Genomic DNA, 18,442 nt, shown 5'->3' with positions numbered 1-18,442 from the left:
GCAGCAAGGAGGGGTCTGAAGACTCCTATGAGCATTACAGGACACAGGAAACCATGTCCCCACATTCTGCCAGCCATTCCCAGGCTCGCAGAATCCAGGAAAACCTGGAAGATCAGAAGGGCACCTCTGGGAGCGGCGCTTCTGAGTCGGAGGATGAATGGACCAGGGTTACCCGAACCAAAAAGGCCAATAAGGCAAAAAGGGCCTTGCTTAAGGACCCATTGAAACAAATAAAGGCAATAAGGAGTGTCATCACGCCTTATCATAAGAACGCCAAGTATTTTGTTTTTGAACACTTGGAGCTCTATGAGCAAATGATGGAGACTTTCCATTTGAAGGACAGCCAAAGCTGTATTCAATATGTAAAGTGGACCTTCTCACCAAAATACTCCAGTTTCTTTGCGGGGCTGGAGGATCAAAACCATTCAAGGTGGTCCACATACAGGGCGGCCATCTTGAAACATTTTTCTGTGCACAGAAATCCTCAAGAGGCTCGCAAGGCAGCCTACAATTTGCAATGTTGGGAGGATCAGGCCCCACAAGAGTTTGTGCAAGAATTAAAGCGTGCTTTTGCGCAGACCACCAGAAGGGTGCGCACGGATAGCAGAGAATTTATCAATACGTTTTTCCATGCCTTACCCAAATACATAATGACCCAGCTCGTGAGAGATTTTCATGAGAAAAGATCTTTAGACTGGGTCATTGAACAGGCTACCCGGATCTATGAGGTGCAGAAGCCAATCGAAAATAAAAATAATGCGCCGAAAAACCCCAAAACCATCAGCACCCCTGCTGCTGCCAAGGTGGCAGAGGTAAAGGTTGCCCCCGTTTTAGATTTGGAGATGGGGGGGCCTAAAAACCTGCCTGCACCAAATAATTCACAGCCCAGAAGGCCCTCGGGCCAGTCACAGACAGGGAGTCGAGGAGGTAGTCCCACAAAAAGGGTCCCCTGCTCCCCTGACTATGTAAGTCCCTGCTACAAGGGAAACCGACCAATCCTGGGTTATGTGTGGACTCCTCCAGCCCAAGGGGGGGGATCCAGCCACGCACCTGACCCGGGAACTTCCCTCCTAACTTCCCCCAGGAGGGCAGAAATTCTCCAAATCCTGGGCAGAGCTTTTTCCCCAGGTATCCGCCCAATTTCCAGCCCCAAAATCATCCATCCTTCTTTCCTCAATTCCCTGAGCCCAGACAACCTAATCCGGGAGAGGGGAGGCCAAGGGTGGAGGGGTACCAAAATCTTCCCAACCAGGGGTACTACCAGAGAAGGGATAGCTACCCTTCCCGGGATCAACCCAGGGGAGAAAATAGAGCCCCGTATCAGCCTGAGCGGGTTTCACAACTTGAGCGCCAGGTCCAAAATATGGCACGGGATCTGGGTCACATACTGAGGGCTCAACAGAAGCTTCAGATGAGCATGCCACCACAGAATGCCCCAAACTCTGGACCTGGTGCTCAAGAACAATGACGGGGGCAGCACCCCGATAACCCACCGGTTCCCAGGGAGGAGGCACAAGGGGAAGGGGGGTGTAAAGCCTTGGAGGAAGCTTCCTTCCCAACTTGTAAACAGCCCCTGGAAAACCAGGAACCGGAAACAAAATCTCCTGCCCCTGAAAGTCTGCCACCCAAGGAGAAGAGAGGAGGTAGGAGAAACAAAGGACCCAAACAGACCCTCTTTGTGGAAGAGGTACAGGTTTTCCAATTTGAGGGAGGAGGATCCTCAGAAGATCCTGGGAAAAGGATCTTCTCCTTCAGAGATGGGGGAACTTCTCCCAAGAAAAAATGGGTCCCAAGGGATTCCAATCCAGACTGGGGAGATGTGGAGACTGAGCTACCGCCGCCCATCATCTCATCCCAGAACCGACAATACCAAAATCCCCTGGTTCAAACCCATCCTGGTGACTGCCTCCAAAAAGGGGGGGGCCAGAACCAGGGGAACCCACAATGGCTCTGATCTCCAGTTGCCAACTTTTTCTTTCAGATTCCCAAGGTTCTCCACAGAATTCTGCCCAAATCTCTTCGCTAGCAATGTGCAAAACCAGAAAGTTAGCCCACCAGTTGTCCAAAAATGTGCATTATCTGTGCCCCCTTGAGGAGAAGGAGGGAAGATACTATGCCCCGGTACAAGTACAGAGGCAGGGTACAATTTTGGCACTGGTGGACACTGGATCCCAAGCTACCCTTCTGTCCAAAAGGGCCTTTGAGGAACTAAATGCAGGAAGGGGGGAGAATTACCGAATTCCTCTCACCTCTCTTCCTGGACAACTGCAGAACCTTGACGGGAAGGAAATTCCCGTTGAGGGGACTGCAGACTTGGACATTAAAATTGGGCGACACAAGGTGAAACACCCAGTCATAGTAGTGACTCTAGAGGGCACCCCTTGTTTACTAGGGAATGACCCCCTGAGAAGGTTGTCACCCCTAATAGATTACGTAAACAAGGTCCTCTGGACCCAGACTAGCCGACCAATAAAATTAAAACAGAGTGTCAACCATGTTAGTTTAAACGGCACCTGCCACATGGTTGAACAAAAATCTGACCAAGTAGAATTTCACTTCCAGAACAACCAAACTCCAGACGTGACAGTAATAGCAGTAGGAAAACAGACTGGTGATGGGGGGTCCTCTCTATTTCTGAAAATCAACCTTCCTTCCAGTTTAAGGTGGTATTCCACACTGGAAGGAAACCCCCTGAAATTCTTTACTAATCCACAATCAGAAACTTCCACTCCTATGGTCCAGAAAGATGTGAAATCAGCTCAGAACCTGGCTGATATTCAGCAAATTGGAGAGCAGTTGTTCATCCCTGTTCAGTTAAATGATTGTAACGCTCACCTGACTCCCACGGAGGTGCTGGCCTGGTTCGCGCTGCTGTGACCTCTTCTAAGGTGATGCGCAGGGTTCGGAAGAGGACTGGACCGGGCCCCCAAATCTGGCTTGTCTGGCTCGCAGAAGTATCCTTCTGTAGGCGAAAATAGGGGATTAACTGTCTGCGGGGTAATGCAATCAGCCTCCCACTTTCCCCTCTCACCCTCCTCGAAACCCTTCTGTTATTCCTCGTAGCGTCTCACCTTAGGGTCTGGAAGGACGAGCTCTCCATCCTGCTTCTGATGCAGGGGCGCGTTGGTATCCAGTTATTTCACTGGATTTTCGGATTGGTGAGAACCAAACTTGCTTGGCTTCCAGGTAAGTTTTTTGATAAGAGGTTCCCCTTGTGTCCATGCATTAATGTACTAATGCTAGTGTCTTTTTCCCCATAGGGGCTGGGGTACGGAATGCCGGGGAACAGGCACCGACCCGAGATGAGAGGTGAAATCCTTGTAGAAATCAGGTAAGTCTTTAATGAGTGTTTTTTGGTAATGTCTTTTCATTCGCTCATTAACGCTGATGTCTTTTTTTTCCCCTTAGGGGCCGGGGTCCGGAAATGCAGGATGCGGCATGGACCCGAAATGAAGAGGGAATGAATCAACAGGTAAGTCTTAACATGGAGATTTAGCTTTCCTTATTCCCTTCTCTCTCTCACCTTTTGTTCTGGTCTTTTTCTCCCTAGGCGCTGGGGCGTGAGTGCGAAGCCGGATGATCGCTGCTGAACATGGAGGCGCCCTGTAAAGGTGAGTGGAATGCGGCGCTGCAGCATTCGACGCGATGAGCTTTTAAATAAAAGTCTTCCTTTTCAGGATTGTCGGCGAGATGTCTCCCGGATGCGGATTTTAGCAGGTAAGGACTTTTCCTTCTTCTGTTCTCTTCTTCTCTTCCTTTGCAGGTGATCCAGGATGCTGGCAGGCGTGGCAGAAGTCAGGATGCAGGAGCAGACACGGTGAGCGTCCAGCTGCTAGATGCAGAACAACGCGAAGCACGTGTGGCTGTTCGGGTGGTGTCTAAATAGCCTTGGAAGAAGTTCCAGGTATGTATCCTTCCTCCAATCAGGTATGTATCCTTCCCCGACAACGCCCGGATGGTAAATTAGTCCCACAGGTAAAGTAGTTCCTTTCAGGCCTCAAGGAGGCCGGGATCCTGCAGCATGGTCTGCATCAGGTAAGTGCACCCAAGCACTTCCATAATGAGCCTGGCGCCTATGGCGCCAGGACTGATGTCTTTTATGAGCCTGGCGCCATAGGCGCCAGGACACTGTCCAAAGGGCCCCTATATGGGGTTGCTGGGTCCTTCCTTGGGGACTGGATGTCCGCTTTCGGGGACGCAGGGCTTGAACTGGCTCCCCGGGAGCGGGCATCATGAAAATGATGGGAAGGACTCTGTTCTCGCTCGAGTGTGTGTGAACAACGGTAAGAGCTTCATCAGCAAAGCCATGTTCCGCCAACTCCCAAAAGATCCAGCCATTCCCACATTAAAACTGATAGACAAATGGGAAATGGACGTGGAAGCACCTAATTCCAAACATCTCCTGCCAAGCAGGTGTATGCTCAAAATCTCCATTGGCAACAAGAGCATAGTCCATAATTGTTGGGTCGTGCGAGACGTCACTGCCGCCTTTTACTTAGGCAGTGACATTCTCAATCGCTTTGCCATTAGTTTGGACCTACTAAACTTCAAAGCTTGGTCCCGATTAGCGGATAATCCCATGGGCTTTGATGATTCAGAAAAAGCATTTAGGTCAGCTCAATTGCTACCTTATGCAGTTGAAATTCAGATTAAAGAGGAAGTCACCATCCCAGAAAGGACCCGACAATTCTCCCTGGGAGTGAAAGCTAAAAGAGGACAAAAAGACAAAAATTGAAAAATCCTGATGCTTATATTCATCTAAATGCTTCTCTCCAACAGCAAGGGTTGGGGGTAAACCCAACACCATTAGTCAAAATAGAACATGACACCAATCCAATAGAGGTGGATAACAGCGACTTAAAGAGTATTACTCTAGCCGCAGGCACCATTATTGGAATGGCGGTTGATGACTGACATTTCTCCATTGATTTAGGAAATGAACTGTTAGGACCAATCCCCAAGGACTGTTTTGACAGTGACAGTGATGACGATACAACATCGGACTGGATTTTCACCCGGCATGGGGGGAACTTCCTGGTGTACACTTCTTGCCCTTATGGTAAGGAAGATGTGACTTGTGATTTCAGGAGGGATGAGGTGATTTTCCAGGTCCATGAGGGCTGCCTTTCCCACCTGAAGCCTCCAGTCCAAATCAGCACTCTGACCAGGGACTTCTCCACCCAGCTGGAGGAGGCCGCTGAGATAGCCAAACCAGAAGTCTTTCCAGGCTTCAGGCAGATGGTGGAAGAGAGAGTCAACGTAGCTGATGCCTGTGTGACTCTGGAACAGAAGCAAAAGTTGAAACAAGTTTTCTTGGATTTCAGAGAGCTCTTTGCGGTAGACTCATATGACTGTGGTCGAACCGACATCCACACCACAACAATTCCCACGGACCCTGGAATGACTCCAGTGTTTGTGAAGCAATATCGCTTGCCTCTCGCATCCATGGAGTCCCTTACTGAAATAATTAAGAACCTTGAGTCCCGGGGAATAATCCGTCCAGTCCACAGCACTTTCAATAATCCGGTGCTGGGAATATTGAAGCCAAACGGCCAGTGGAGACTCTGCGCCGACCTTAGGGAGCTCAACAAACGGGTCCATACTTCCCGATGGCCTCTGCCCTACATTGACCAAGGGCTGGCCCAGATTCAGGGGTCACAGGTATTCACAGCAATAGACCTGACCAATGGATACTGGACCGTGCCTGTCAGTAGGGAGGACCAATACAAACTGGCTTTACCTTTGGGGGCCAGCAGTACACATGGACCCGGACTCCCTTCGGATACCTCAACTCCGGCAATGAATTCAACATTTTCCTACATAAGGCCATGCCCGACCTGGGTGCGAGGGGTAACCTGGCTTTTGTAGATGATGTCCTCATCAAAAGTTCATCTGTGGCGGAACACATAGCGGAGATCCATTATGTTCTGACACAGTTGAGGGCCGCCGGAGCAAAACTTTCCTTTCAGAAAGCACAGTGGTGTAGAACCCGTGTTAATTTCTTGGGGCATGAGATTACTCCTCAGGGTCTCTGTCCCCAAGAAAAGAAAGTGGAAGCACTCCAGAAACTGAAAGACCCCACAACTCTGCGAGAACTAAGGAGCCTCCTTGGACTGACTAATTACAGCAGAAAGTTCATTGAAGGCTACGCAGAGATCACTAGACCCCTGATTCATCTCTTGAAGGGGGGGGTCAAGTGGGAATGGGGTCCAGAACAATCCGAGGCGGTAAGACAACTCAAAAGAAGCCTCTCAAAAGCGCCTTGCCTAGCTTACCCTGTCAGAAACAAGGAGTTCTTCCTGGAGACGGGGTTCTCTAATAGGTGCTTGACCGCAGTATTATACCAAAAGCATGACACGGTGAATAAAGTAATTTCCTATGCGAGCAAAACTTTATCCTCTGTGGAGGAAAAATTCAACGATTGTGAGAAGGCACTCCTGGCAACAGTGTGGGCATTGAAGAATTACCACCCGTTTATCCAGGGGGAACACATCATAGTGGAGACTCCACACCAGCCTCTGCAATATCTCCAAAGTTACAGAATCCGGGCCGGAAATGTGAGTAATTCCCGAATTACTTCCTGGATTCTGTCAATGCAAGGCTTTCCTGTGGAGGTCAGATATGGCCAAAACAAGAAGAGTCCCCTCGCGCAAGGTCTGGCTGACTTGCATGATTGTGCCAGAGAAAACTGTCTCGAGGACGAAAGTCTAAAAATCAAGGACAACATGGAGGCATACCTTAATTCCCCACACAAAGTCTTTGAAAAAGACAAGTGTGAGGGAATGCCCACTGTCTATGTGGATGGATGCTCTTACCATGTTGACAACGACGGGGAGAAAGAACTGGTGGCTGCTGTAGGGAATGCATGGGTGAAGGAGTTCCCAGAACCCTCTGCTGGATACAAAATTGGTCCCCGAAGTAGTCAGGTGGAAGAATTGATGGCTGTGCATCAGGCCATCCTCACTGCTGTCCAGCATCAACTCCACGAACTGGTCATAATCACCGATTCGGATTATGTACGGAACGGGTTCGTGGAGCACCTGGTTAATTGGAAAACAAGAGGCATGTTATGTGCTAATAACAAACCGCTGAAACATGGGAAGTTAATCCAAAACATTGATGATCTGGTCACATCGAATGGGATGAGCATCTACTGGAAAAAGATCAAGGGTCATTCCAAAGTAAAGGGACCAGACAAAACTGGAAATGACTTAGCTGATCAGCTGGCCAAAACCAGGGCCATCCAAGGGGATCTAATAGAAATAGAGTTCCTGTTGGGGGTAATCCAGGTCACTGCGATCACTAGGTCCCAGACAAATGCTCACAATGATCTTTCAACTGCCCAATGGAGCACGGAGACCCCTGATGCTGATTTGATTACAGCTCAGAAGGGGGATCCAATCATTGGTAAGTTTTACCAACACCTTGAGGACCCTGAGAACTTTCCCCTGACGGACACAGATTACATTGGGAAAGAGGACCTTAGAGTGTTGATAAAATGTCCAAAAATGTTCCGAATCCAAGACGGTTTGTTGTTAAGGAAATCCCAAGCTGGCCACGATCAGTGGGTGGTTCCTACCTCATTCCGAAGCCTGATGTTAAGTCACGCCCATGATGCGGCCACCGCCGGTCATAGGGGGTTTCACACAACACTGGAAATCTTAAGAGAGGTTGCATACTGGCCACAGATGGGGCAGGACCTCGACCAATACTTGAAGGGGTGTCTTGTGTGTGCACAATTTCAGCCATCATCCCTCACACACCGTGCGCCTCTCCAAAAGAGGGGGATGACACTGCCATGGTCAGATTTGCAAATCGACTTTGTAGGCCCTGTGATACGCTCATCTAGAGGAAACAAGTACATGTTGACTGTTAGATGCTTGTTTACCAAGTGGGTGGAATGTCTCCCAGCCCCAAACTGCAAGGCAGAAACAGCAGCTGCCCTGATGATTAACCACATCTTTTCCCATTTTGGTCTACCTCAAAGGATTGAGTCAGACAGGGGTAGCCACTTCACCAGTGAAGTAATGACAAAGATGTGGGAGATACTGGGGGTTAAAAGGAAGCTACACATTGGTTACAGGTCAGCTTCTTCTGGAGCAGTGGAGAGATATAACCGAACCATTGTGAGCATCTTAAAAAAGTTTGTGGCAGATTCTGGGCCAAGTTGGGATATCCGATTACCTCTGGTCCTAATGGCCATCAGATCTACCCCTTCATCTGCAACCAAAATGTCACCATTTGAGTTGATGACTGGACGCAAGATGGTGCTTCCCCAGCATTTGCTCTACAGGACTCAAGAGCAGACACTGATAAATGCCTCCACAACTCATGAGTATGTGGAGAATTTAAGGAAACACCTTCAACATGATTTTGCCTATGCTCAGCGGAATCTAGAAAGATCAGCCGAGAGCATGAAGACCCACTATGATTTAAAAACTACCCAAAAGGAATATAAGGTGGGTGATCGGGTATATCTATACAATTTCCAAAGGAACCAGGCCAAACAGCGAAAATTCTTGCCTACATGGAAGGGACCGCTTGAAATTATAGACAAAATCTCCCCTGTGGCCTACAAGATCTGCATCCCCAAAGGCGTTTTTGGCAGAGGGGGAAGACAAGTGTGTCCATATAAATCAGTAAAGTGTTGCCATCCCAGGTACACTCTGCAACAACTGGAGGAGTCCTCTGCAATACCAGAGGGGGCCGCTCCAGAGTAAGTCAGTTCAAACTCTAAAATATTCCACATATCAAAAATAAAGTAACGTAATGCAAATGTGCCCTGTTATATATTGTTTTTAAAATCAGACTGCAAAATGCATTTGGGTGTATAAAATGTACATGTTCGCCACACCATTAATAGTGGTGGAAAAATGTCTAGGAATGTGTATTGCCTCTTTGCTTTATCATCCTAGGAGAGATGAAACCATGGAGACTGACCAAGGAGGACGACCGGGGACCGGGAGCAGAGACCCGAGGGGCCTAGGGTACCGCCCAATCCTCCCATCAGGACCAGCAAGGAGAACTGATTGATCGACTGGAGGGAGGAAAAGATGCTGAACTGTGCCATCCATGGAATTGGAAGAGGAGGAGGCGAACATCCCAGATCTTGAGAGTTCCATCAGCGAAAGGACAGAATGGCCATCGCAAGAGGGGGGGCTTGTGGGATGTTTTTACCCATGCATCCAAGCCCTACAATAAAACTGTGCAGTACTGGCATGGAAAACATCATGATGGCCAGAACTCCCCAGAGAGTGCACAGGGAAAACATGAAGAATAGGCTGCCACCCATTTTTGCCTATGTTGTGAGCACAGGAGGGCACTGCCTAAAACCACCATTGGGCTACACACACAGTAGCCTGAAACCATTGTGAATGGCAATGCTGATTGCCAAAAAAGCAACTCAGAACTGTGGGGAATTAATTTTCTTAATCCCAAAAATGGTCGCATTACCAGTACTCACCACTATCAGAAAGCCGGCGTTTTAAAACCACCAGACTTTTGTGTAAAACTGAACAAATGAAACAAAACCAGACCAAGGAAAGACTTGCTAAGAGGTGGATACAATGTAAAACTATATTCTGATATGACTTGAAGGAAGTAATTATTTAATGTATAGGTACAAATTGTCAGTTTGATTTGAATGTAGAAAACTGGGAACAAAAAGTGACATTTAGCTGTAACCTGGCTTAGTGAAACTGGATTCTGCCTGACAACTACTCCCGACAGGAGAAACCTGTTCAGCCACTCTTCCCAGGCCTAGCTGCATCCTGCTGCCCCTTGCCAAAAGGAGTTGTCACCTCTCTGATTAGATTAGGGGTGGAGCACCTGGGAACTGGAAGGAACAGAACAATGCAACTCCCTTGACTCAGGCAAATGTTATATTGGGGGTGTCGTAAAGTGGCTTCCTCTTAGGGGAAACTGGGAGGGCCAGTGCCTCTGCTAGCAGCTGAGCTTGGGGGAAGTGGATAAACCAGTTATTCCACCCTGTGATGTGGGAAGCCACACCCCTTTTTGACCAGGGCATAATTTTAAAAAGATAGATAACGCATAGTGCGCACTTGTCAGAATTATATAAGTAATATCTTTATTTTTGTGATTTTTCTGTGAACATTTTGAGAGGCGTTAGGACCCTGTGGTGTATTCTGGGGGGTTGCTAGCGGAAAATAGGGTCTCACTCCAAATGTCTGCATGTTAAAAATCTGACACTTCATCAATTAATGTCCATACTCCTTGCGCACATGTGTGTAATTTTGGGTAAATGTCCGATATTGCAAAACCAGTTAAAAAGCACAAAATGTTGTCATTTTTGAATGCAAGCCCCCAGGAAGATCAGAGACGGACAAGCATGGACCATAAGGAATAGATAATGTGTACATGTAATTTCAACAAATTGTATATCTGGGAAAGATGTTTTTGAATCAAATATAGATTTGTGGGCAAACTGACCAGGGGAGGATCCTCTGACCCATAAACAGACCTCATCATGATGACAATCCATTTCCTTCCCCCAATCATGGGAGAGGGGAGAATTGGGCCAATGACAAGTAGAGAGGGGCAGGCTTAGCTAGGCCCAGGCACACACCCATTTTCAAAACACATGAAAAGAGACTGCTGGGACAGGTAGGGACATTCAATTCCATTTGCTGCGGAGCATGCTGACCGACGACTTCACATCCAGAGATCCAACACTTAGACTTCCAAGCTAAACAGAGACTACAGAAATTTGAACCAAGAAGACCCACTGCAAGCAAAAGTATTTGTCAGCAGGCCTCAAAATCATTTGCAAACTATTCCACAGCCGGGCGAGCTGTCTGAATTTTTTTGCCAAGAACTCTTGCCAGTACCCAGAAAGCAGTGTTACATCCAGAATCCACTTGATCTGGACCGGAAAGCCGAGCAGTATCCAGAACCAGAGGCCGCTGAATCCAGAGAGGCTAGACCAGCAGAGCAGAGCTGACCCAGATCGCTGTGAGCAGAACCGGTGCCTGATTGACCCGCCGAGCAGACAGAACTGCAGCCGGACGTGTTGAGCAGATCCGTGACGAGGCCTAGTTCAAATTTATATTGTGAGTACCTAGCAGAACTGTGCAGAACCAATCTCTTAGTTAAAATAATCTAATCCAAACTATTTTAACATAAGTAGAACAGCCTCCTAGAAATCGTGTCATCTGTCATTTGTAAAGCTGCACAACTGTCACCTGTCAATTCTGAAGCTGCAAGCTGTCACTTGTCATTTTGAGTTTACTTTATATCCAAAAATCTACCTTTATTAAATCGTCCGTATCTCTGGAACCGGTTGGGCTAGGAACAAAACTTTCATTTTAAAGCTGTGATTCTAGGCTTTCCAACAAACCTAGAACCGACTTTCTACTCCTTATACTTTTTCCGCAATCACGATTTACGCACTCGAGAAATTTACAGCGATTTGCGATTTTGGCTCAATTTCTCCACTTGTCAAAATAGCAGCTCCATTCTTTCCTTTGTTAAAATCCGTTTGCAACTTGGTAATAACTCATAGAGCATTGCTAAAGTGAGCCTGAACTAATACCAACACGCATCTCCCACTCACCCTGAATCTCTAGAGGGAATTAAAATCAGTTGGCACATTTTCCCATCCATTGCCATCACATTTAAAAAGCATTTTGGGCCTGTGTTTCAAACTCCTACCTGTTTCCTCTAAGCTTGCTGGGGGGGAACTGAATTTCGTATTGTATTTGATTGCATTCCTGAGAACTGTGTGCTCCATCTTTCCATCTCCTTCCATTTCTTACATTGCATAGGGGAGGGGGGTGAATTGCCAGAGAAACAGTGATTATCTTATCTTTTGCTAAAATCATATCAAGTATTTCTGTACTGCATTTTGTTCCTCATTGCTTTTCCCTTGAAACCATAAAAGTATTTTTGCTACTTTATCCATCCTATACTAACTCCTCATTGATTGTAAAGAAGTGTGCTAGTGCCAGATTACCCATTGTTGATCAACATCATATGTCTAAGTGTACTATCAGATATTAATTTATTATAAAGTGTGATATATATATATATATATATATTGTTTAAATTCTCAAATAAACCTTTTAATTTGCAAAACAAAGATACTTCTTGGCTCAGTGGGGTCAGGGGGATTCTAAGAGGGGGGTGTTATACAAGGGTGGTCATACAGAGTACTGAACTAGACATAAAAATACATTAATAAGGGTTTTCCTCAGCATCCCACACTAGGCATTGACTTGGCTGTAGTGTTGGTTGAATATCGCTTACAGAAGATTTACACGGTCGCCTACAATGCGCCAAAAAAAAGGTCCAATCCGGAAACACGTACGCCAGCATGAAGCAGGCGCACGTCCCGCACAGCATAAAAGTGTGCGCAAACAACAAACAAGCTCAGACGCCAGGATGAATATACCGTTCCCAGCAGCAGTGGCCGTGGGATACCGCAGGAGGAGAGGAGGATAGTCAGGGCCAGAATCTTTACACCCAGAACTAGCCTTTTTAGTATGCCTGATGACCAGGTGTATGGGAGGTACAGGTTTCCACCTCACATAATACTCGACCTGGTCAGTGAGTGGGAGGATGACCTCACATCACCCACCCTGTGCTCCCAAGCACTCAGCCCCCTGGAGAAGGTCCTCAATGTACTGCACTTCTTGGCTACCGGATCATTTCAGCGGACAAGTGCCATATTGAGGGGGGGTGTCACAGGCCACGCAGTCACGGTGCCTACACTAGGTGTTGGCCATCATCACTGCACGCCCATCAGTCCGCAGGCACATATACCTGCCCAGAACACCTGCAGAAAGGCGGGCTGTCAGCCAGGATTTCTACAGGGTGGCACAATTCCCCAAAGTGCTAGGTGCCATTGATTGCACCCATGTGGCTCTACGTCCCCCCAGGGCATCTGAGCACATCTATAGAAACCGCAAGCACTGGCATTCCATCAACGTGCAGGTAGTATGTGATGCCAAGGAAATCATCACCTCAGTATATGCCAACTATCCAGGGTCCACCCACGACAGCTTCATTTACAGGATGTCAACCCTAAACCGGGACATGGAAGCTGAGCGGCATGGCGATGCATGGCTGCTTGGTGAGTAGAAATGCCACAGCACACGCATGCATGACAGATACAGAGTAACGTCACTACCCCACTAATGATCCCCATCACCACTTCCCCAGGGGACAGTGCCTACCCTCTGAGCACCCACATGATGACACCAATTCGGAACCCCATCACGCCTCCCGAGCTAAGATACAACACAACCCATATTGCAACCCGGGGCATAGTGGAGCGCACATTCGGAGTGCTCAAGTCACGCTTTCGTTCCCTTGACCGTTCTGGCGGTCAGCTGTTATACGCTCCCCCAGTAGTGTGCAGGATCATAGTGGCAGCATGTGTCCTGCACAATGTTGCAACACGCTGCGGCCTGGCTGTGGACATGGTGGTGCCCCCACATCCCCAACCACATGCACGCCCGCTGCGCATGGGAGGGGAAAGGGCACATGGTGAGACAGCCCTACGCAGCTGGTGGCTTATTACTTCACATAGAAATCACACCCCTGTGGAGTGCACACAGCCCTGGCACATACCATCTGACAATCAATGATGACTCAATCTGACAGTTCTGATGAATTAAGGGACAGTCAACTGTCAGAACCATAGCAGCCTGAGATTGTTCACCTGGAAGTGTCACAATGTGTGCATGCCTACCTACACAAACACCACCAATGCAGTGTCATCAAAAGACACACTTCTATGCAGCAAAAATGAATACCCACTTGCAAAATACAACATGAGAACAGTGCCATGTCACCCAACCCCTCCCCGGCACCGCCACACAACACACCATGGCATGTCATGCTATGTGAGAGCAAACAAATTAATCCCCACAACATGACACAAGTGTCACAAAGTACAGTGTCCCTAATGGAAACTGGCCACACATGAAATTCTCACAGTAATGCAGGACCAACAACACACATTACCAAATATTTAGCAATAATACTAATCACCTACACAACATTCAACCTACCATAAACATGACAGTACGGATTTAAAAATTTGGTAGTCTCACTACCTGATAATGCCAGCACTTCGACCACTTCCAACTGTACAGTGTAAGCGCCACGCAAAAGTGTAGGTGCACTGCTTACAACATGGACTCCTTTTCCAAAGTAGACCGGCTTGTGAAGACATGAGGAATGGACCTGCAAATTAGGAGGATGAGATGGATGCAGAGGCACATATCAATACACCCTGCAGTGTACAATACAATAACAATATGCACTAGGAATGTATACACAGTATTGACTACAGACTGCCCACACATCAAATGGGAGTCCAACGTCACTGTGTAAGTCAATGTCTTTTGGGCACACCCTTTGCAAGTCCATGGAAACGGGAAGCAGGAGGGGTGTTTGTCACACAAACCCAAGCATTTAACCCAAATTCAGGACAAGCCTGCATGTGCCCAGCCACAATACAGCATATGCCCACAGGAGCCACATAAGGCAACACACTGTAAAAAAATAAAAAATAAAAAATTGTAAGAGGATTCAATTCAACACTACAGCTAAGTCAATGCCTAGTCTGGGATACTGAATGGAAACCCTTATTAATATATCTTTATGTTCAGTTCATGCGTTCTGGATGACTACCCCTATATAACACCCCTCTCTTGGAATCCCCCTGACCCCACTGAGCCAAGAAGTAGTTCTGTTTTGCAAGTTTAAAAGGTTTATTTGATAATTTAAACAATAGATATATTTATCACACTTTATAATAAATTAATAATTGAATATCACACTTAATCTGAGCAGTAATCAATAATGGATAGTCTGGCACTAGCACACTGGTGAATAGGAACAGAAGGATAAGGTTGTAGAGAATACTTTATATAAGTTCAGATGGATGTAATGTTGAATGAAAATGCAATACAGAAAATACTCAATATGATTTCAACAAAACAATGTAATCACTTTTCTCTGGCAATCCCCTCCCCCCTTTATGCAATGCAAGGAAATGGAAGGAAAGCACACAGTTCTCAGAAATGCAATCAACTGTAATTCAGTTCACCCCATCAAGCTTACACTACAGAAGTTTGAAACACAGGCCCAAAATGCTTTTATATGTGCTGGCAATGAAGTGAAAAATATGCTAAAATGCTTTTAATTCCCTCTAGAGGTTCAGGGTGAGTGGTATCAAGTTAATATTAGTCCAGGCTCACTCTAGCAATGATTCAGGGATGGTTCTTAAGAGGCAAACGAATTTTTAGCAAGGAAAGCAAGGAAACTGTTGTTTTCACACGTGGAGAAATTGCAAATCGCGGTAAAATTCGCGAATGCATTTTTCGCGATTGCGGCAAAGGTATAGGGGGTAGGCATGCGATTCTAGGTTCGTTGAAAAGCCAAGATTCCCAGCTTTCAGAGGAAAGTTACTGCAAGTCTCTAAGACAAACGGTCACGGAGATATGAGCGATATGGTAAAGGTCATTTTTCAGATTTGAAATTTTAAAGTTCAAAGTGACAAGTGACAGCTAGCAACTAGAAATGACAGGTGACAGCTTTACAAAATGACAGGTGACAGTTAGGAGGCAGTTCTACTTAGATTAAAATAGATTGAATTATATCATTTTAACTAAGAGATTGGTTCTGCACAGTTCTGCTAGGTACTCACACTATATTCTTGAATTAGAATGGGCCTCGCCACGGATCTGGTCAGGTTTTAGACTGGACTCTGGTCTGGTCTCGGCACTTCACAGTGATCTGGGTCAGCTCTCTGGTTCTGCTAACAGTGGTCTGGGTCAGCTCTGCTCTCTCTGGGTACAGCACTGCTTCTGGATCTTTCTGCACAGCTTTCTCTGGAGATTGATGGATTTGAAGTCTGGATCTCTGGATGTGGTATGGTCCGGCAGCATGCTCCGCAGCAAATGGAATTGAATGTCCCTATCTGTCCTGACTGTCTGCTTTTATGTGTTTTGAAAATGGGTGGAAAGGCTAGCTTCCTAGGCCCTACCCCTCTCCACTTGTCATTGGCCACTTCCTCCTCTTCCCCTTGATTGGGGGAACGAAATGAAGTGTCATCATGATGAGGTCTGTTTATGGTACAGAGAACCCAGACTCTGTCAAATTACACACAATCTATATTTTGACCCAAAAGACATATTTGCACAGGTACACATTTGTTTAAAATTACATGCACCCATCACATATCACAGGAGGTACACCCTGTCCAAATCTGCTCTTCCTGGGAGCTTGCATTCAGAAATGGCAACATATTTCACTTTTTGGTCAGGTTACCAATATCAGATTCTTACTCAAATTTACCCAAATGTGTGCAAGGCATGCAGGCATTAATTGATGAAGTATCAGACTTTTCACATGCAGAGATTTTAAGTAATACCCTCTTAACTGCTAGTTTGCCCCCAGATCATGCCACCGGTTCTAAAAACCTCTTAAAATGTGGGCAGAAAAATCACAAGAATTATGGTATCATTTAAATAATTATGACAAGTCCGTACTATGAGTTATTCATCTTTTTCCAAAACCATATTCTGGCTCCAAAGGGGTGTGGTTTCCCCCCAGCACAAGGTTGAATTTCTGGTTTTTCCAGTTCTGCCAAGCCAGCTTGCTCTCACAGGCAGTGCTCCTCCCCTTTTCTTCCAGGAGGAAGCCACTTTTACGGCCCCCATAATAAACCATCTGCCTGGGCCCTGGAAGGGCAATTGTTCAAGAGGAAGCCATTTATGGCCACTTCAATAAACCCTCTGCCTGGGTCCTATGTTTAGTCTCTAGCAGTCCCTTGATAATTCAATCAGAGAAGTGTCAGATCCCTTTTGGTGGTAGCAACAAAAAGGCAGCTAGGCCTGGGAACACAGCAGTTGTGCAAGTCTCAACTCCTGTCGGGGGTAGCTGGTGGGCAGAATTCAGTTCCTTAAGCCAGGCCCCAGCTAATGTCACTTTTAGTTACCCAGTTTTCTGCATTCAAATAAAACTTACCATTTTACATATGCAGCTAGAATGCTGATTCTAAGTTTAAAACTATGGCATTTAAACAATTGCAACCTATGTGACACTCAAAAGTAGGTCACTCATTTCTTTTAAACATTTAGGTTTTTAGTGTCTTTCAGTCCAAATTTACTTAAACTGCTGAAATCCACAGCTCAGCCAGTCTTGTATAAACCTTCAAGTCACTTCAGAATATAACTTTACATTGGATCCACCTCTCAGTTAGTCTTTCTTTGGCCTGCTTTGGGTTCATTTATTCAGTTTTACACGAAAAAGAAAAAAAGTCTGGTGTTGTTTTAAAACGCCGGGTTTCTGATAGTGGTGAGTACTGGTAATGCACCCATTTTTGGGATTTAAGAAAATGAATTCCCCACAATTCTAGGTTGCTTTTGGCAATCAGCATTGCCATTCCCAATGGTTTCAGACTACTGTGTGGATAGCCCAGTGGTGGTTTTAGGCAGTGCCCTTCTGTGCCCATAACATCGGCAAAAATGAGTGGCAGCCTATTCTTCATGCATTTCCCTGTGCATTTTCTGGGAAGCTCTGGCCATCATGATGTTTTCCATGTCAGTACTGCACAGTTTTTGAGGTAGGGCTCGGATGTATGGGTAAAAACATCCCACAAAATCAAAAATTAAAAATGGTCATGTATGGGCCAGGGGGGGTGGGGAAGGCCACCCAGGAGGTCTGAGGACAGGGTGCACACCAAAACCCACCTGTGTGGATTTTGCGAAAAAAAAACCACCTCCATGGGCTCATGGCCTGCACGGCTACCCTATTGTGAGAGAATCGCTGCTGTCGCTCTCCTCACTCTCTGCAGCTGCATCAGGAGGTGGTGGCACTATGGGAGGCAGCCCAGGCAAAGCCCTAGTCTGGTCCTCCATGGCAGCAAGCATGCGGGTGTGGAAGGTCTGGTTCTGGGGAATAATCGTGCGGAGGACCCCATGCAACTACTCACGGGATGCCCGTGAGTAGTTGCCTGCATCTCAGCTGAGAGCGTACGTGTGAGCCGCTCCAAATGCTGTTCTGTCCTCGTGTCAGTTGAAGCCTCAAGCTCAACAAGAGTCACCCTGAGCTGACGGAGTTCCACCCTCAAGGCTTCCCTGTGGCCCTGGGACTCAATAGAAATGGCTTCCCGCAGAGTCTCCAGTGCCGCCCGTCTGTCCCCGTTGGTCGCCAACATGTCCTCCCTGTGTGACTGGCAAATGGAGTCTGTTGCCTGCTGTAGTTGTTCCATCAGCCTTTCTTGGGGGACAATGGAAGTGGCCACCCTATCCATGGCCTGAGCCATCATCTCAGATCATGCTGCCTGTTGGTTTTCCATACCGTATATGGATTGCTCCCATGCGGTATTGCCAGGTGGCATACGGCCACCGCGTCGGCGGGCACCACACCTGTCTGGTGCAAGGCGAACTGAGCCTTGCTGTGCCGGCAC

The sequence above is a fragment of the Ambystoma mexicanum genome, chromosome 3p (assembly GCF_040938575.1).
Source record: "Ambystoma mexicanum isolate Mex_15411 chromosome 3p, UKY_AmexF1_1, whole genome shotgun sequence".
Classification (NCBI taxonomy): Eukaryota; Metazoa; Chordata; class Amphibia; order Caudata; family Ambystomatidae; genus Ambystoma; species Ambystoma mexicanum.
This window is presented reverse-complemented; position numbering follows the sequence as displayed.